At 41.6% G+C, this 22,072-nt stretch overlaps 1 non-coding gene across 1 annotated transcript; it reads right to left on the bottom strand.

Moving 5' to 3' along the window:
- Positions 1 to 21,075: 21,075 nt before the first annotated feature.
- On the bottom strand, positions 21,076 to 21,148 carry TRNAA-CGC. Its single transcript has one exon. It is a non-coding gene; the product is annotated as a tRNA-Ala (tRNA).
- Positions 21,149 to 22,072: the final 924 nt, after the last annotated feature.

Here is a 22,072-nt window from a genome sequence, read left to right as displayed (position 1 = left end):
TAGATGTGCTCCTGCATCTCTGGGCTCAAGTCCGGGCCCACAGCCTTGATCCTTCGGGATTATAAAATTGTGCACCCTCTGCCGATATCCCAATGATTGTCACTAGTAAATCCACCATCAAAACAATATTTACTCCCTTCACTAGATTGGTGAGAGAGTACTCCCTATTCTCAAAAGAGACCTTCAGATTACAATAAAAATATTGAACGAGGTCCTTATGGCATGGACTGTCGGGGTGGAGCATGGGTTGCCAACTCAGGGCTATGAATTTCTCCATCAAATGATAAGCTGCAAAATCCTCAGTTACCACGGTCTTCTCCATCATGATCGGCCTTTTGGAGAAGATGGCCCAGGCCATAGCCGTCTCGGGGCTATGGAATAAAGTCTCATCAAAGTCTATCAGGTCGATAGAGGGGCCCCTTGAGGGTCGAGCCTGCGATGAAGAAGAACATGGGACCGCATTTCTTCCTCTTCAGGTGGTGGTCTTCCTCCTTATGGAAGAAGAGGCAACCTCTTTACCCTTCCTGAAAGACATCAAGGAGATGTGTAAGTGTAATGAACAGAGGATATGACGAGAATGGGATAAGCAATATTTTAGAAGGGGGGTGAGATGAACCCTATGAGATGTGACATGAAGGATAAAACCCAAAGTGCAATGATCAATGTCAAAATGCAATGATGTCAAGTGGTGAAATTGAGAGAAGTAAAGAAACATATGTAATGTTAGATAAGACAATGATGCTCATCAAATAAATGTAGATGAAAGAAAGTGTGGGTAAGGATATTTTCTCAAAGATCTAAATGTAATAAATAAATGGAAATGAGCATAATGATGGCAAATAGTTACACTAAATTGAAAGGAAGGGATAGAAACCCCAATGTGATAACTTGAAGAAAATGGAGTTTCTGCATGAGTAAAATTGAGACAATCATAAAGGAAGATTTGCGTACCCATGCAAAGGAATTACTTAGGATAAATTTACTATGAAGTGATAGAGGTGTACATGGTTGTATCCATTATTAAGGAAAAAGGCGAAGAAATGAGGAAACAAAAAAACCCCCCAAGTTTCCAAAGGATTTTTTTACCATAAAGGGGTCATTTTGAATCAAAAGAAAGGAAACCTATGCACACACAAATGAAAATGACTTCTCTACTAATGTGTGTGTATATGAAGAATGAAGAATAAAGAATAGCATTTGAACCATTAATTTGCAAGAAAGAAGAAAAATGAGGAGAAAACCCTAAAACAGAGAAATTAGGGCAAGAATTATGATTTCCTCTCTATAAATCGGTCAGTCAAGTCCAACAAATCATGGAAAGCATAAATGGATCATCACATTGTCAAGAAGTAAATATTCCATGGAATAAAAGAAGCATATGAAGAGATTATAAGTTTCTATAGTGAAAGAATACCAAAAAATATCATTCTCAAAGAGAAAATGGAGAAAATAAAACTTATGGATTTGAGATGATGAAGAAGAGATGAACGTCGATTTGTTGAGTGAGATCGTGAGTTGAAGCATTGGAACGGACCCTCGAATCACCCTAGCCTTGAATTGGAGAGAATAAAGAAAAGAAGTGGGAAAAAATGGATTAAGTCTGGGATTATTCATGTTTCACACTTAGTGGGCCCCAAATGGGCACCAACAGGGGTGTTTTACCGTGTAGTTAAGCATCACTGTGAGACCAAACTATGCATTGGTAATTAAATGTGGGTGTGTTTGATCGTGTGGTTTGGTGCAACAGTGTAACTTATCATTTGACGTGCAACTGATTATAAGCTTATACACCTATGCTTTGGCACTTAATCAATGTTACATTGTGGTATAAATCAGGTACAGGTCATTATGGTATGCACCAGATCCGGTGGTTGTGCCTGTGGTACCTCTCGTGGTCCCTGCCCTATTAGTCGACCACCCATTTCTGGTGGACCTCGACCCATGGGGCAATCCTCACATCCACCACAACAAGTGGACCGTGATCTAGAGGAAGTTCAGGTCAATCCACTTATGGACGAAATTTCAAGTCCCCCACATGTCATCACTCCATGTGATGTTGCGACACTTATACGACATTCGTAAGGGGCCTTTCAATAGCAGTTACTTTAGCAGCAACAAACTTTCATGGCTATTATGCAACAATACTTGAACCCTACTCAACAGGGCCAGCCACCTAGGGTGGTTACTCCACAGGACCCTCCTGTGGGATCAGGTGTTGGGGTACAACTTGGAGGAACACTACCTGAGGTTACACCTCAAGATCAATCAGAGGGTACCCCGCCTGTTCCAACATATGGTACTCCTTCATTCATGATGCCTCCACCTTACCCGTATTATCTGGCTTATCCACCTTATCATCCACCATCTACCACTATGGCAAAAGTGGTGGAGTCTTTTAAGAAGTACATGCCACTCATCTTCACCAAGGTGGGTGATGACTCATTGGAGCTGGATTGATGGATCCAAGAGTTGGAGAAGGTGTTTGATATTGTAGAGTGCACAAAGGCACAGAAGCTTATCTGTGCAAGGTTGCAGCTTAGAAATGAAACTGATTCTTGGTGGAAAGCTTCCAAGCCTATATTGATGGAAATTCACCTGGAGCCTACTTGGGAACAATTCAAGGAATTTTTCTTATCAAATTACTATCCAAAGAGCTTCAGAGATAGCAAAGAGGCGAAGTTTATGGCACTAACTCAAGGAAGTAAAATTATTCTGGATTTTTAGCAATAGTTTAAAGGCTTATTTTATTTTGCTCCTCGCCATTTCAAGTCGACTGAGGAAAAATCCCAGAAATTTTTGAAGGGTCTGAAGACATCTATTGGTACAGTGCTGGAGGTGTTGGACTTAACTGATTATGCACAAATTGTGCAAAAAGCTAAGATAATGGAAGATAAGCAGAAGGGAGGGCCACCCCTTACACCGGGACTATGGAAGAGGACAAACCCATATGCCAATTCGGGTAGCCCAAGTAAGAGTTTTCATTGATCATACTCCTATGGTCCCATCTATAGACAGCCCTACAGGCCTTTAGGTTATCCTTTCAGACCGACTAGTGGATCGGGCGCTACATCTTTCTGCCCTAACACTAGTGTGATGCCTACTGCCTTGAGACCCCCTTGTCCTTCAACTGCACCATGATCAGTACAGAGAGCTCCTGCTCTTGTTCAAGCACCACTGTACCGATGCTATAATTGCCATTCCTATGGGCACTTCGCCAAGGATTGCTAGTACCCAACAGCGGCACCACCTAATCAGCCCATGTCCATAGACCTGTATTGACTCAGGGAAACTAGCCTCAGAGAAGGATGTATGCCCTAACAGCTGAGGAGGCCGAAGCCAGTACTGAAGTAGTAGTAGATACACTTTAATTAAAAGACTTTGTGATTAAAATTTGAGTAACCTGTTATACTTATTTGCAATGCAATGCTAGGTGTCATATCTGTATCAGGTATACCTACATATGTCTTATTCGACTCTAAAGCTTTGCATTCATTTGTGTCTAAGAGATTTGCTAGAAAGCTTAATGTGCCATCAAAGACCTTAGAATGCAAGTTATTAGTTAGCATGCCCACAGGCATGGTGGAACAGTTAAAAGAAGTGGGTGGGCCGTGTTTAGTTGAGATTAATGGAAAGAAGCTAGATGCCCAGCTTGTCAAATTCAATATGCAAGATTTTGATGTCATTTTGGGCATGGATTAGCTATCGGCTCATCGAGCAAATGTGATATATGCCGAGAAACAAGTTAAAGTGTTGGATGATGAAGGAGAAGAGCTTCTATACCAAGCTGAAAGGTCAAAACCACCTAGAAAGACTATCATCTCTGCATTTTAGGCAGTAAGACTATTGGAGAATGGGTGTCAGGGTTACCTAGCATCAATACTAAATTTAGATGCGAAGGTTACACCACTGGTGGAATTGGAGGTAGTCAAAGAATTCCCTGATGTCTTCCCACACGATTTAACCTGCCTACCGCCTGACAAAGAGCTGGAGTTTGTCATTGATCTAACTCCTGGAGCTGCCCCAGTGTCTAAGGCTCCACAAAATGGCACCAGCTGAATTAAAGGAGCTACAGATACAGTTGCAAGATTTTTTGAAAAAAGGATTCATACACCCAAGTGTCTCTCCTTGGGGAGCACCGGTCCCGTTTGTTAAAAAGAAGGATGGTAGTTTACGTATGTACATCGATTATCAAGAACTAAGCAAGTTAACCATTAAGAATCGGTATCTATTGCCATGCATCAATGACCTCTTCTATCAACTACAAGGTGCTAAGGTGTTTTCAAATATTGATCTCAGATCAGGTTATTACCAGCTCAAGATAAAGAGCAATGATATACCAAAGACAACTTTTAGAATTCGATTTGGTTATTATGAATTCCTAGTGTTGTCATTTGGGTTAACCAATGCACCAGTTGCTTTTATGGATTTAATGAACTGGGTATTCCATGATGTCCTTGATAAGTAGGTCATCGTCTTCATCGATGACATCTTGATTTACTCAAAGTCAAAGGAAGAACATGCAAAACACTTGAGGATGGTACTGTAAAGACTAAGAGAACAACAATTATATGTCAAATTCAGCAAATGTGAATTTTGGCTCAAGCAAGTAGGATTCCTAGGGCACGTGGTGTCTGAGAATGGGATCGAAGTGGATCCAGATAAAGTAAAAGTTGTAGAAGAGTGGGAGGCACCCAAGAATGTAACAGAGATCAGAAGCCTCTTGGGCTTGGCAGGCTACTACCGGCGCTTTATTGAAAATTTTTCTCAAATTTTGGCGCTGATGACTAAGTTGACCAGGAAAGGTGTAAAATTTGAATGGTCAGAAGATTGTGAAAGTAGTTTCCAAGAGTTGAAGAAACGGTTAGTGTTAGCTCTTGTATTGACCATTCCAAATGGTACAGGTGAAATGACAGTCTATACTGAAGCATCCAAGATAAGGTTGGGTTGTGTTCTCATGCAACACAACAAGGAGGTAGCATATGCATCTAGGCAACTCAAGAAGTATGAGAAGAACTACCCCACTCATGATTTAGAACTAGTAGCAATCATTTTTTCCTTGAAGATCTGGCATCATTGCTTATATGGGGAGAAGTTTAAAATATACAGTGATCACAAAAGCCTTAAGTACTTCTTCACCCAACGAGATTTAAATATGAAGCAGAGAATCTAACTTGAGCTTATGAAGGACTATGATTGTGATATTCAGTATCACCTGGGTAAGGCTAATGTGGTGGCTGACACACTAAGTTGGAAGACCCAGACAGTTTCACTTGCATACTTAGTTATCAGTCCACAGCTTATACAAGAGGCGATGTTGATGGATGAAATCCTTCTATACGAAGGAGCCACCATGGAGCTAGAATATCATCTAGACGATGTTAAGCAGTTGACCATATCCCTGACAGCCTGACAGGTACATCCATCCATCTGACGAGAGGTGATAGCGAAACAATCTTTGGATGCTGAGCTACAAAGGATCAGGCTGAAAATTCAAGAGCATACAATGAATGAGCCTAACTTCACGATAGCCAATGATGGGGCTTTACTATTTTGGAATAGGTTGTGTGTGCCCAATGACATGAAAATACAGGACAAGATTGTGAAGGAGGCACATAGTTTTGAATACTCACTTCATCGCGAAAGTACGAAGATGTACAAGGAACTTAAACAAAGCTATTGGTGGCTAGCAATGAAGACTACTATTGCCTTGTATGTAGCATAATGTCTCGTGTGTCAGAAGGTCAAGGTAGAAAGGCACTGACCATATAGCACTCTTCAACCACTCCTTATACCAGAGTGGAAATGGGACAAGATCACCATAGGCTTTGTCATAGGGCTACCCCGTACACCTAAGGGAATGGATGCAATTTGGGTGGTAGTCGACAGGCTTACCAAGACTACTCATTTTATCCTGATCAGGACCAATTACTCCATGAATAAGTTAGCCCAACTTTATATGGATAACATAGTCCGTTTACATGGAGTACCGGTAAGCATTGTGTCAGATATAGACCCGAGATTCACATCTAGATTCTGGAAGAGTCTCCAACAAGCCTTGGGGACACAAGTGAATCTAAGTACAGCCATCCACAGATCGATAGGCAATCAGAATGGACCATACAAACACTAGAAGACGTGCTTAGGGTCTATGCAATGGAAATGAGTGGCAGTTGGGAAGAATACATATCTCTTATGGAGTTTACTGATAATAATAGCTATCATACCACAATTGAGATGGCTCCGTATGAGGCATTGTATGGCAGAAAGTGCAGAACACCCCTATACTGGGATGAAGCAGGTGAGCGACAGATGCTTAGACCAAAAATGATACAGATGATGTGTGACAAAGTGGACGTCATTCTAGAAAGGATTAAGGCAGCACAATCATGCCAAAAGATCTATGTAGACAACTGCAGAAAAGATATTGAATTTCAAGAGGGAGAGAAGGTATTCCTTAAAATCTCTCCTACCAAAGGGTTGCATAGATTCCATAGGTAAAGCAAGTTAAGTTCGAGGTATATTGGCCCATTTGAAATCTTGGCTCGAGTTGGCTCCATTGCGTATATGTTGGCTCTTCCACCTTCTCTCAACAATGTTCATAATGTGTTCCACGTGTCTATGCTGAAGCGGTACATCCATGGTCCATCACATGTGCTGCCTATGGAACTGAAATATTGAGAAGCTGATATGACCTACTAAGAACAACCCGTTGAAATCCTAGACCGAAAAATAAAGACTCTTCGCAATCGCTCTGTCGCTTTTGTCAAGATTCAATGGACTAATCATTCACTTAAAGAAGCATCTTGGGAGAAAGAAGATGACATCCAACCCAAGTACCCTCATCTTTTCGGGTAGCAAGGTACTACAATTTCGAGGACAAAATTTTCAAAAAGGGGGGTGTAAATGTGATACCCTACTTTCTAAACCCGATCTAATTACTTGATTGGTTCGATTTGGTCTTACAAGACATGAACCTCAGTGAGCTGAGGTGAATACCTTATGGAACATGATGACAAGGGTGACTCTAAATGCAGGTTGGCTAGACGAGTTGGAGTCGATGCCTAATGAAGTTCGTGTGCCCAAGCCGTGTACTTACACATATCACCGGGCCATGTACACACAATAAAAGTACGTAGCCGTATTTTATGTTAAGTGCCCATGTTAATTAATTACCGATAGTGAAATACGTGTCAGGGCCGAGCCCCATCAAAAATCCCAATGTTTTGACTAAGTTTTGGCCAACTAGTTGGAGGTCATAGGTGCGTCAGACCCACCAATGTGACCTACCACTCCGGTCATTAGATATTTTGATCCAAGTACAAATAGCATTTATTACTTTCTTCACCCTCATTTATTATTTTACATGGTGGGTGAGAAATTAAAGAAGAGAGAGAAAAGGAAAGAAGGAGAAGGGAAGAAGGAAGAAGAAAAAGGGAAGAAAAAGCTCATTGTGCATTGTCGAGGTTGAATCTTTCGATTTCGATGCCGGATTAGTGATCCTCATCTCGAGATCTACGATTTGAGGTGAATAAAGTCTATATTTCTTAAACTCTCATGAAACCCTAAGTGAAATCTTAAGATTTGGGATAAGAAACTTTTAGATCTTATTAATCTCTCTTGAGAATATGAATCTAAGGTTTAATAAAGGACCTACTTATTGTTTATGAAGATTTTGGAGAAAGAAATTGCAAGATTTGAGAAGCATTAGTTGATCTCTTGAGCTAGAGAAGAAGTTTGGGGTTTTTGAGGTGTTCTTGAACAAAGAGGTAAGATCCATGCTTGAGACTTCAGATCGACCCTAGATCTGGGTTAGAATCATGATATGGGACCTTAAATTTATAAAAAATGAGGTTGAATCGACCCCTCGTGGTTTCCTTAAGGTGGGATGAAGAATGGGAGTGAACAGCAAAATCTCAGTTCTGAGTGGTGGGTGCCTAGAAATGGTCAGACCCACCAATCTGGAGCCCGTCGGTCCTAGATAGGCTCCTGGCTCGACCGACGAGTAAGGACCAGTGGGCACCTGGCCCATCGCTCCTGGCCCATTGATCCAGGGAAAGTCCCTGGGTCAAGCGGTGAGCAAGGACTGGTGGGTGCCTTTCCCACAGGTTGACCCACTAATCCAACTTTTCAGGTTCCGAATAGGCTTAAATTTGTCAGGTAACCTTTTATGGTGATTCTAAACATGTTGGGATTATTGTACTCCATTGATCGTGAACCTAAAATGGAGTTATACTAAATTTGACCTCTTTTATGATAGGTTGTACTAAAAACTCGCATCATTGAACGCCGGATCTTCCTTGTACCAAGGGTGATTACATACAATTAAGTGGGAAGAGGATATTGAATTTAATTTTGGAGTGTTTTTGTATCATCCATTATTGTTGTAGACTAGCCATGTCATCATTTCATTATTATGTGCAGCCTAGTCATTCTCGTATGCCATTTGCATGCATTGATGTGTGCATTTTGAAATTCACTTATGACTTGACATGATATCTTTTATTGTTAAATGTTTATTCTTACTTTGAGATATGATGCATTGCTAGACTAGATGCTATAGTCGGCTTGGACACTAATACATTGGTGACCTGTGAAATGGGACGTGATGGCACTATACAGTCGTACTATCTCACATAGGAGAATGCAGTTAGGAATTACATATCCCTGTGCTACAACCCTTCCCAGCAAGGGTTTAGGTGTTGGGTATATCACTGGGGGAAGCCCAAAGTTGTGTACTAACGATGGTAGTTAGAAGTACGTCCGCCCGATCACTAAGATGGTCGACAACTTTAATAATATAACAAGAGGGCCAATCGTACTGCTGTTAAATTAATGCAGGACAAAGCCCATTTTACTTTAATGTAGGGCAAGGCCCATTTTACTCTCCAGTACCCACGGCTAGCCTTCTCCGATAACCCTATGGATGTATCATGGGATGGAGTTTACGACTTATACCCGGGGCATACGTGCATTGTGATTGTGAGTAGCGCATAACCTATGACTTAGAAATGTTGTCTAGGTGGATTAAGATAATAAAATGAACTTGCATACACATAGGTTCAATTGTATTGTGAATGCTTGCTTGGTCTTTCTTTTCACTTACTGGGCTAGTAAGCTCATCCCACATGCACACCATTTTTTTGGATGATCTTGCAAATCATCTGGCTAAGGAGCTAGAGCCGAGACCCACTGTAGAGTTTCCAATTGAAGACTAGTGGGTCCAAGAAGATCTTGGGCACGAGGCTGAGTGCCCGTGCGAGAGTTGTGTCATGGGACAGCAACTTTAATACCATACCAGGATTCTTTTTTATTATTTTTACAATCTTACTCCTTTTGTGCTCTAGATGTTTAAATTGTATTTCTTGTATATAAATCACGCCTACGGGCCCAAATGTAAAGTTATTATGTAATACAATTTGGGTATTAAGAATATTGGGGTATTTACAGGTAAATACATGTAAGACTTCTGTTGAAATACAGATTTTACCTTGTTTAGTGTGTGTGTGTGTGTATGATGTGTTGTGATTACTGTATCAGATGATCCTGGCAAGTTTTGGGTTAACAGGAGTTAACTCGGTCACCCGTCTAGTTTTGTGTGAACGAGTGTGACAAGAAGACTTGTAGGAAAGGATTGCAACTTACTAGCAAAAGGTGGTCATGCACTACAATTCCAAAGCCTGAAGAAACGAGTTCAGAGTAGGAGACCTCGTCCTAAGAAAGGCAGAGGTATCGGACCCAAAGCATCAAGGGAAGTTAGCTCCCAATTGGGAAGGACCTTACAAAATCACTAGGATAATACAACCAGGCTTCTATCACCTAGAGACTACAAGGGGGAAAAGGGTACCCCCGGTCATGGAACTCGAAGAACCTGAGGAAATTTTACCAGTAGTAGTAGCATGCATACTTTCTTGCAATCAATTATTTTTTGAATTCTTAGTACTCGTCGTTTTTTAAGCAGACAACTTGTAGTTTCTCGTCCCCAAATGTTTCAGAGGATTTTTTTTTTATAAAAAATCGATTCACAATAATTGATTATAGATAATAATCTAGCCAAAAACTCAAAAACATACCCCTAGATTGGGAGCTAGGCCAAAGCTGAGCAGACCTGACCAAAGGGTCTTCCCTCGATTGGGGGCTCAGGCCAAGGTGGCCGAGTAGACCTGACCGAAGGGACCGCCCTCAGATGATTGCCCAAGACCAAAACAAACCTAACCGAAGGAGTCACCCTCGGTTGAGAGCTTAGGTCGAAGCCGAGCATACATGACCAAAGTCACAACTTGGTCCTACACTTTGGCGGGTACCTTCGCACATGGGCCAAGGAAGATCGCCCAAAGATCTGAGGGAAGAAGACTTCCGACAATAATTACCCTTCGGCCTTTAGCTAAGGAAGAAGCTTATGTAGCTAAAGACGAAGGGTAACACAACACTTGGAAAAATTTACTTGTATAAGAGCTTCAGCCTTTATGACCCCACCAATGGACCAATAGTATACCTTGGTCATCCTTCGGATATAAAGGATTAGCTGAAGCTCATATTACACTTGGAAAAATTTACTTGTATAAGAGCTTTGGCCAGCATAACCCTGCCCTCGGGCTAAAGACTTCTTGGCCGTCCTTCGGATTCAAGACTAGTCATCGAGGATGCAAAGAAGAAAAAAAGCGAAGACACTATAAGAAGTAAGAGAATTCAATGGGAAAAATGTGTTCATTCATCAAAAAGGCCCAAACCGAAGGCCAAAGTTATGAAAGAAAGAGAGGTCGAAGGCCCCATATTACATTATTAATCCTGAAGGCAAAATGAAAATAACTAAAAGAAGAGCTTCATAGAATATCCGTCAATAAAATAGCCTCATCCTCAGTGGGGTTGGGGACGCCTGCGTCAGAGCCATCATGGCCGGGGGTCTGAGGAACCTCGTGTGGCAACTGAACGTCCTCCTCCTCGTCGTTGCTCTACTCCTCATTGGCCACTTCAGTACCAGCGGAATCTACTTCATCACCCTTGTCCTCAAAAATGAGGCCACTCCCCTTAAAGGAGATCTCTGGATGATGTTCGAGTATCCAGTTTCGAACCTCGGTGGTGCCCATGGAATACCCTGGGAGTAGCGACATGCTTGACTTCATCTCAGAACCCTCAGAGCCCTTGTACCTGTTAACCCTCGGGCTTGGACCTCCTGAAGCCTCACAGTCATGTGTGCCTTTAGCTCCGAAAGCTTATGGTCGCACTCCTAACAAGTCCGAAGGAGGTTAACCTCCAGATGCTCCACCTTCTCAAGAAGGACAGCATGCTCACTCTTGAGAGCCGATTTCTCCCATTCGGATGCCTCGAGGTCCCTGGCCTGTGCCTTGGTTCGGATCTTCAATTGGTGTACTTGGTTCTGAGCCTGAGAGAGACACCCTCACAGTCAATTGCAAAAGATATGAAGTAACAAAAAAAGGGCTGAAGGTTGAAGGTTACCCCCGCCATGTAAATGCAGCAGCTAGTGATCATGGTCGTTGTCCCTTGGCCCTGAGCATCAGTAATGTTCCTCGGAAGGTTGCCCTTTTGCACTAACTCATGGGCTACCCATCCAAGATCCAGGTTGTCATCCTCCTTGATAGACCAGCGAGGGATGAAGCCCACTTCGGCTCAACCTTGACTCACCCCCGGACTTTGGAAGTCAGCCTCGAGAGAAACTGAGTAAGGAGGCGGTGCGGTATGACCAGGGCAGCAAGGGCCTAAACAGCGTCGAAAGTGGGGTCCTCGATCGTGGTTTTCTTCATAGGGGGGCCTCAAAGGTTGAAGCTCCCTTCTTCTTCTTCTCCTTCCTCCTCTACTTTAGTTGCACCTCTCGCACCTTGGCTTCCTTTGCCTTGGCCTGCCTCTCAGCAGCAGCCTAAACTTTAGCCCTGGAAAGTTCCACTATAGTAAAAAATAAAGAAAATTAGTACAAAGTACTAGGGTTCAAAGCTAGAACAAATTCGATCAGGCCTAGGACTCACCCGGGTTAAGCCCGAATCTGAATAAAATGATGTCCGACTTTAGACTATCGGACTTGGAGGGCATGTGTCTTGATGCTTCACCATCGGCATCGACTCCATATATGTCCTGAAGAGGGTAGGTGCAAAGTTCATTGTCCTTATATCGGGATATCCCAGATGGTGTCGAAGGGCACCCCCTCTGACGACCTCACGAAGAACTTTTCCTTCCACTGTGGATCGACGAAGGGTAACCATTCAGTAGTCGGAGGTCCTTCCGAGGGTTGAAATAATACCAGCCCGAGATCCCTTTGCTGGCGTGAAGGAGGAATCAATTGACAAAGAGGGGAAGGGAAAGGGGTCTCCGATGCCGAGAGAAGATAATGATGAAGCTCAGCACTTGCCTCCACCCATTCGGCATTAGCTACGTTAGGAAGATCCCTTAATGCTGAAACACTTGGGAAAAAAAAGGGATGAAAGGGAAGCTGAAGGCCAGCTTTGAAAGCTTCCTTGTATGAGCACAGCTCCTCAGGATTCCTATAGCTGGCCCTATCTATCGGTCTCGTTGTTCGAAGCACAAACGCGTCTGAGATACTATAGGAAGCCTTCAGTTCCTCGAGCTCAGATTCATCCATGGTGAAAACAATGTTGTGAGCCTCCACTTCTAGGGTGTCCTGGGTTTGGGCTCAGGACTCAAACACCCTTTCTCTAAACTCCTCACCATTCGAGCCACCCTTGGACCCACGTGGTGTGGCTATAGATGAGGAATCGCAGGAAGAGAGTGAATCTAGGGAAGAATTTGAGGACATCCCTTGGATGCCACCAGAGTGTCGACCCCTTCGTTTCAACATCGTCCTCACCGAGGATAAAGGACTATACCCTGTAGAACTAGACATCGGACACACTTACTTATGGAGAACTGATGGAACCGAATGATGAGAAGAAAGAAAAATCGAAACCAAAGGTAGGCCCTCTGAAGGAAAAGTAGTAGTGGCCCACAAATGAAGGCCACCTCTTAAGGGGAGAAAAATGGTATGACTACCTAAGTATTAATGGCCATGTCACGTCATCAAGGGAGACTACTGAGGCTCGCACGAGCTTGGCACCCAGACGATAAGCTTAGAGAAGGGTCCTCTCTCAGTTGGGGGCTCAGGCCAAGGATGAACAAACCTAACTGAGGGGTCCTCCCTCGAGTGGGAGCTCTGACCGAAGTGTCCTCCCTTGATTGGGGGCTCAGGCCAAGGCTAAGCAGACCTGACTGAAGTGTTCTCCCTCCATTGGGGGCTCAGGCCAAGGCCGAGCAGACCTGACCAAAGGGTCCTCTCTCGGTTAGGAGCTTAGGCCAAGGTCAAGTAGACCTGACCGAAGGTTCCTCCCTTGTTTAGGAGCTCAGGCCAATGCTGAGCAGACCTGACTGATGGGTCCTCCTATGGTTGGGAGCTCAGGCTAAGGCTGAGTAGACCTAACCGAAGGGTTCTGCCTTGGTTGGGGGCTCAGGCCTAGGCCAAACAGACCTGATCAAAGGGTCCTCCCTCGGTTAGAAGCTCAAGCCAAGGCCGAGTAGACCTGATCGAAGGGTCCTCATCCGATTGGGAGCTCAAGCCAAGGCTACTGAGTAGACCTGACTAAATGGTCCTCCCTCGGTTGGGAGCTCAGGCCAAGGCCAAGCATACCTAATCGAAATGTCCTCCCTCAATTGGGGGCTCAGGCGAAGGCCGAGCAGACCTGACTGAAGGATCCTCCCTCGGTCAAGACGATGGCCGACGTCAAAAAGAAAGGATCAAAAGTATAAAAAGAGAGGAAGAAGTGTTACTTCCCCTAAACGTCCTCCAGAGGAAGTAAGGGGGCTTCTGATACGCTCCAATTAACCGCCCAATGAGGCATGGACACGTGGCACCCCACTAGAGAAGATCTCCCGAGTAGATATCTAGGACACCACGTACAACCATGAAGGTCAAGATCGGGTCGTGGGGAGATTGGAGTCATCTTCAAGAAGCAGAGACACACTAGGACTTCATTTACCTAGAGAAGAGATAATACCCAAAAAGGGAATATTCCCCAGGGGGAAGGGGAATGTGAAGGATGGAGTCCTCCAAAACCGCTTCAAGTCCCCAAGATAGGAGGATGTTTCCTACTAGGACTCTAGGGGAAGAATCCTATAAGAAGAGGTCCATGAGACAGAACGAGGTAAGTGAACACATTCACACCACGGGTTTCTGACTTGGGCGTCTGAGGACTAATCCAGAAGCCACCTCTGGGCCTCTGCCTTCTGTGCTTGTGCAGGATCGACACTCAACATTCCACAGATTCTCAGCAGCAACACCAGGTATGAGGAAATATATTATAGGAATATTATCTAGTTGCACGTGTCAATAGCACAAGGCGGAATTGCAAATCCCAGCCAAATTGTTACGATTGCTCCCTATTTCTTAACTAGTTTGGAAGGACATCTCTATGGATTTGTGAAGGGTCTTCCTAACTCTAAGGGGAAAACGGTTGTACTAGCATTAGTGGATAGGCTCTCCAAGTATGCACACTTCCTACCACTATCACACCCTATACAGATTCAAGAGTGACTCAATTATTTTTTGATCAAATATTCAAACTTCACGAGCTGCCAAAGTCGATAGTTCATGACCATGACCCCAATTTTACCAAAAATTTTTGGAAGGACTTGTTGCAAATCAATGGAACATGCTTCTAAGTTCGGCTTACCACTGCTAAACTAAAGGCTAAAGCGAGGTAGTTAATCAAACTATGGAGATGTATTTCACAAGATCTCATCCCAAGGAGTGGAGAAAATGGTTGGCTTGGGTTGAGTATTGCTACAATACTAGTTGTATTTGTCTATCGAGACTATACCCTTTGAGGTATTGTATGGCCTCCCTCCGCCAATGTACTATATGCTAAGAACATCAAAAGTGGAAGTCGTGGAATAGAAATTGATCGATAGGGATAATAAAAAAAAAATATGGATAATAAAAAAAAATTAATAAATAAAAATAAAAATAACAAGGTTGTGTCATACCCTTACGGAGGTTCAAAAAATAATTGAAAGGATCTATGATAAACACCATCAATAATGGAAGTTTGAGGAAGGAGATTGGCATTCGGCTCTCAAGACTACATTCTTTGAGGTAGTATAAGGTGGCCCTCTAATGTTACTCATCTATATACACTTTAGTTCGAATCTAAAACCCTTGATGACATAACCATACAGAGAACGCCAAGAACACGATTATCCATATATTACAACAAGAATTCCGGCATTTCTTTCACTGCTCGTATGGGGGAGATGATAATAAGAAAACCCGAATATAACTTTGAAAAATGTGACTTCTTCTTGGATCTTCAACAACCCTGAGTGTCTCCTTGTTTCTCTTTTTTGTAGGAGAGAGAGAGAGAGAGAGAGAGAGAGAGAGAGAGAGAGAAATGTATCATACATAGGTTGCAGGGCCCAGAGACTAGTATTTACAATATTGTCCCAAACCCTAATCTACTTCCACAAAAGTTAGGCTGGCTTATCCCAGAATGTGACGAACCGAACCTATTCATGTCCAGACTCTCTAATTGACTATCCCAGTAATTATTAAGCCCACATAAATTGGAAAGTTTCTAATAGATCTCAAATGTCAGAGAGGACGGCATGTCAAGAGCACTGTTAGCAAGGACGCGTTTAAAAACATATTCTCATTTTTTATCATTTAAAATACGTTTTCTTGTATGCTTCTCAAAGATACTTAAAAAAAACCAACGGCAAGCATTTCCGTTCTAAACACGTTAAAACGCGTTTAAACATGTTCCCTTTTTTTTGCGTTTTTTAAGACTTAACTTGTTGAACATAATGTCTACTTAATTGACTATATCTCTCTCTCCCGAACTCTGATCCAACTGATTCTTTCGTCGACTTGAAGCTAAATCAATGGCCTATATTTCTCATGATATCACCTTTAGCTCAATATCAATGTATGGATCCTGAAACTGAGATACAAATTGATGTGTTTGCTAAAAAATAGTTCTAAAGTGATGACTACTAACTCAAACCGAACATACATTACTCCAAGAGTGTGTTGACTATGTTGGATTCAAATTTGATAAATTATTCTCAAGATTCAATGAATGTGATTTTAGCACATCACAGTCTCACCAACTGGGCTAGTAGTGTTCTTAATTTTATAAAGAAAAGAAAAAAAAGCAACCTCCACAAGATCCCTACTATTACAGGATGGATCCTGAGAGGGACAAATTATACATTCTTACCCAGCTTCGCACGAGAAGCTGGTAATTTATGGATCGATGAAAATGATATATTGTTCCCTTGTAAAGATGAACCACTGCCACCTGCGTAAAAGTTCAACCTAACTTCCCCATCTCTGTAAGCAAAGACATATGTGGCTTTTTTCTGGGGTTTCTCTTGTTCCCTTTCATCTCTCCTTCATCTTCTTCTGAGAACCATAACCCTAAAAATATTCCCTTTTCATAGAAAACACACGCAAGATCAACCCAAAATGGGCTATCGAGTTGGAGATTCAGTCGAAATTTGCGGCAAGGAAGAAGGATTTGAGGGTTCCTATTATGCAGCCAAGGTTCTCTCAGTGGAAAAGAAGCAACTTTTGGTGGAATATAAGACATTATTAACAGATGATGAGTCGAGTTGGCTGAGAGAGATGGTTTATTACAGCCAAGTAAGGCCTCGTCCTCCTGAAATCAGAGTCTGTGTGTTCCATGTGGATGAAGAAGTTGATGCTTATGACAATGATGGGTGGTGGGTAGGGAAGATCACCCGAATAGATGAGTCGAAGTATTATGCACAATTTGATGGTAGTGGAAGAGGAGACGGCGTCGCAGAGGCGTATTCTCAGGTGAGTGTTATAGATGACTCTAAATATTATGTGTATTTTCCTTGTGGAGATGAGATTGGTTACCCCTTTTCTCAGTTGAGGGTTCATCAGGAGTGGAAGGATTCCAATTGGGTTTCTTCTAGGTAAAGAGGGGTTTTGCTGGATTTGTGTTCTTGGGTTATTTATGTACTTGAATGGGTTGGTTTTTCTTGTTGCGGTTGTTGATCTTTCTCTTTCCCACGGTGGTTCTGTTATTGCTAGTACCTGTATTGGGGAATTGCTGCTTACCGTTCTCCTGTATCTTTATGGATTCATCTCTTTAGGAATCTTTTCTTCAGCTTCTATGTATATGTTGTATCAATTAATTGAAATGTTGTAGCAATCTCTCTCTCTCTCTCTCTAATTGCTTACGGAGCATTATTGTAGCAATCCTCATTACTAGGGCTTATTTGTTAGGTGGCTCTCATATTCTACCTCGAGATGAGAGTATGGTTGGCTTTCCGTAAGAATCAGGGAGAAATATGGGGAGCTTTAGAAGCGGAGAAGAGCTGAGTGAAGTGGGAAGCTTCAGTCAATACTTTATGGCAGGAACTAAAACCTTAAGAGGACGAAGTGGGGGAAGAGAGGGTGAGGAGAGATAGAGGGCGGAGCATGGGTTGAGGAGAGAAAGAGAGGTCGGAGCAGAGAGATGGGGGATGGGAGATCGATTATTGCCGAGTCAATTAACTCGTCAGAACCGGTAAAAATCCAGCCTTGGTTTTCACAAACTCCTATTTTTTTTTCTTAATGGATTTTCACAAGCCTATGGATATGATGGCTCTGGGAGCAGTTTTCCTGGAGCTAACTGCTCGACTATTGTGAGGGTTAGGATGGGAGGTAGCATCCAGGGGACTTTTCCAAGTGGATGAGGAAAGAAATAGACATAGATTTGGGTATATCGTATCAGGCTTTTCGTTTTGATTTTTTATGAATGAAATCATAAGTTTACCATGCAATTGTGTTTCTGTTCTTTTGGTGGGTTCGAATTGGTAGAGGAAGACTTACCAACAATTAGGCAAGATCGTAGGGATGATAAACAACACAATGCATTCAAAGAATGAACGAATTCTATAGGATTTTTTTTCTAGGCCTTCGGCTTGACTATTCCCGCAAGTTCAGCCAACCCCACAATCACTGAACCGGATCATTAGTGAGATTAACCTGAAAGCCAAATTAATTCCGTTGCGAGTGGCTCAATGTGTGTCTGGTGGGAGTCGAACTTAGGAGACTGAGTTTACGGTTCGTACCAAGTTCGTTACTCACCTATTCCATTCACGAATTCTATAGGATTGATGACACTTTTTTCTTCTTCGTGATAGTGACCAAAACCACCCTAAGAGAGTTCATGTCTTTGATACCATATCATGGTTTTGGTAAATCTTTCTCGATCGAGCCCTATTACGTAGGTCAGTCACGATTACTCCATTTCATTTTTTTTCCCCTATCATCAACTGAGCATTAGGATCAACTGGTTGCATTGGAGCCACCATTATCTATAATTATAAACACATTAGTAGTTGTGTAATCAGGTCGCATCTCTAACGCAATGGTTTACATTTTAACCCATCTGTGGGTTGCGCAGATGGTTAGGGCGAATTGGGGATTGTGTGGATAAACATACGGTCTTAGGTTTGATTCTCCATCTATGCATCTATGATTTAAGTGAAAACCATGGTAGTGGGTTGCTGCGCTAGTCTCCCCGAGGATTAGTCAAGGTGTACATAAGCTTAGCCGGACACCTTAGTCAACAAAAAAAAAATTAATAATAGTTGTGTAACCATAGGGTTTGAGAGAAAGCAACTAAGAACCCATCCGTTTAGGTTTGTTTCCTCCTCTTTTTCATCGAATTAAATGATGTATCATCAACGGATTCTGTAAGCAAAAAGGGTAAGACTCAAATGTCATTTTCCTCCCTCTCTTTTGCTCCATGGCTCTTTGGGAAAGTGAGTTTCTCAACTTCCCCCTTCAAACTTCCCCCTTCAAGAATGATGTGGTCGATTTTGAGTTCATGTCACAACTTTCCCACCCTCAAATATAGGGTTGTCAATCGGTTGGGTCAAATTGGTTTTGGTCATGCTTAATTAGGATTCCCCACTTTAGGACCTTGCACTCTCATCTGTTCGTGGTAATTGGTCCTTATATGCTAGGCATGCATTTATAAACGGTAAGTCAGATACTGGTTTTAATCAAGCTACCAATAATCAGGCCAAATAGGCGTTAAACGGGATATTTACACATTTATCTATAAATGGGCTAGACATTGAACGGTCTTTAAATGTGTCAGGCTCTCAACAAGTTCTAAGCAAGGTATAAACGAGCTTTAAACGTGCCGGACTGAGTCGATATATCAATCAATCAGGGGCCCGAAGGATAGCACCCTTGCACCAAGAATGACCAATTAATAAAAGTGTCAAGCTCTAGCTCAACACGTTTCTTAATCGAGCCAGTTCAGGTTTTAAACGATCAAATCAGGCTTGGAATTGACACCCCTATCCTCAGACACCTAAACAATCACAAATTACCATGATTATGGGGAAGCTTAACAACTTTTTCTCATTATTCATCCTCACCTCACTAACTCTATCCCATTGGGAAGGGTGGGTTAGGATAGTTTGAGAGGTGAACCCTACATGTTGGAGAGGTGGATGACAACGATAATGAATTTGTGGTGGAGTTCTATTTTGCCATCCCCATTTTTTTCCCAAAAACAAAAGTGGGACGCACTAATGCTAGCCTTCTCTGTCCTCCTCTCTACTTGTCCTTCTATAGGAGGAGTGCTGAAGAAAAAGAATAGGGAAGTAGAATAATGGAAGAGTTGGTGGAAGTAGAGCTACTGTAAGAAGAGCTCAAAGGTTTCATGAGGCCTTCAAGGCAACAATCACTCTATCATCATCATATCTTGATCTTTATCTAACCAATCACACTTCTATATTTTATCTTTGTCACTCCTTTCGTTTCTGACAAAGAAAAAATGTCTTCATACAAACCTTCCAATTCCTATAGTTTGTGGCATCAAAGTGTGGTGGACAGATCAATAACTGACCTTCTTTATGAAATCCTTGAACTGGTTGAGGTTCTTCTTTGAGGAACCTTGCTCTGATACTGATTCTCTTCTTGAATTGTCTTGAAATCTTTGTTTCAACCTGAAGGAATTGATGGACTCTTCAATATTTGGCTCTTGATTTCAATTATTTGGAAGGTGTGAGAGGTACTAAATTGTTTGTCTCTTGACTTCAACTACTTGCAAACAAATGTAAACTTAGGAAAGCATATTGCAAACTTTGAAGGAAGCAAGTTGAAGGGAGAGGGTGAGATGAGTAAGAGACAAATGGAGACAGAAGGATTTAGAGTGGTTCGGATTCAAGATCCTCCTATATCCACTACCCAAGTCCACTGGAATAAGGATTCATTTTTCAAATGGTAGGAATCAAGCCTTACAAACCAATCTCAGTCCCCCGGATTGGCAATTATCCATAGTCCATCAAATTGGCATACAGACCACTGAACCAAATATTTCCACACAACTCAATCATAGTCCATCGAATTAAGTACCTGAGCCACACTTGGCTAAGGATTTTATATTAACCAAAAAAAAACACACTTGGTTAAGGATTTTATACAAACTTAATCACAGTACATCGGATTGAGTACCTGGATCACCGGTCAAGGATTTCCTTCTTGGACACCAGTACAACTGTGAGCTACTTCAGCTTACACTGATAAAATAAAATGACTTCTCCAAAAGTCTGAAGCTGTACCATTTAAGCTCAACATGACTCTCACAGGTTTACTTTACCCTTTTCAAACTGATATTCTATATAAATCTCATTCTTAGTTGTGATCTAAAGTCATTCTTCTTCTTAGTTATTAACCCAACCCTTTATATGGGCAACGAACTAGTAGTAGTTAGAGTCAAGCACAATTTTCCTTAAGAAATTCAAAATTCAAGTTCAAGACGACTTGAGTGTGATTATAATGGAAATGATTTAATCAACTCACATTTCCAAGATGGTCTTAGCTCCAAGTAAAACTGGCCATTGGAGTTATCATCTAAGATGCCTAGAAGCATGCTTCCAACATCTACTTAGACTGCTAGGAAATTTTAACCCTCAAGATTTCACTGTAATCATTGAGAAGCATCTATATCATAAGAAATTTGAAGAACAAAAACCGATCACTTATTCCTTCCTTATTCTACATTGGTTGATGAGTAAATGAAGAAGAATAATTAAAGAAATTATTGGAGGTGCGGGGAATCGAACCCCGTGCCTCTCGCATGCGAAGCGAGCGCTCTACCATATGAGCTACACCCCCAACTGTCATTTAAGCTTTCAAAGTCTTTAATGGATACTTTAGCTCTGCAGTTTACTATTACCCAACAAAAAAAAAAAATATGTTTAACAAGCAAGCTCAGTCCAGTCTAGGGGTGTCAGTCTCAAACTTGTATCGATTCAATCTATCAGTCTCAACTGGTTAAAGTTTGTATATATTTTTTTTCTTATAGAATAAGGTATATATTGATATTTTTATCAATTATTGAATGTAATTAAGTATAAATTTTTTTTCTAAATTATTGATAATTTATTAAAATATATTAAAACATCTTAAATCTAAGACATTGAAAGAGCATTTAAGACTTTATTGGTACATTATCTCGTTAAAACCCAATTAGGAGAAACCCATTTTGATCAAGTCTGACACAAGATTGATCAAGACCAACTCATTTCTTAAATAAGTAGGTCATGGTCCAAGGATATAGGCCCGATTAAGCCTTGAAAAAGACCAACCCAACCAAACGAATTAACACCTTTAGTCTAGTCCAATCCATCCTTCGTTGATGGACTAACATTTTTCTTCCTTGCGTTGGCAATAAAACTTAATTCTATTAACAGTGGAGGAAAAGAAAAAGAAAAAAAAAAAAAAAATCTTTAAGGCTCCCTTTAATTGCAAGGGAAATAAAAATTTTGAAACTTAAGAAAGATAATCTTTGTAATCATTACTCAACATGATGATATAAATTACTAAAGGGAATTTTTCTATCACTCTCCAATACTTATCCTACATTTACTCAAATTCTCCTAGTTTAATTTTCTTTCCTGATTTCAAGAAAAAAAAAAAAGATAAACTTCTACTCTTTTTCTCCCCTTGTATTTTAATATACCCAAATTACCCCTCATTTTTCAATGTTAACCAATTGGTCCTTTATCCTTTATACAACTTTTAATAGTGGGACCACAT

The sequence above is a fragment of the Macadamia integrifolia genome, chromosome 7 (genome assembly GCF_013358625.1).
Source record: "Macadamia integrifolia cultivar HAES 741 chromosome 7, SCU_Mint_v3, whole genome shotgun sequence".
Lineage (NCBI taxonomy): Eukaryota > Viridiplantae > Streptophyta > Magnoliopsida > Proteales > Proteaceae > Macadamia > Macadamia integrifolia.
The sequence above is the reverse complement of the archived record's forward strand: the minus strand, read 5'-3'. Positions and strand labels throughout refer to the sequence as shown.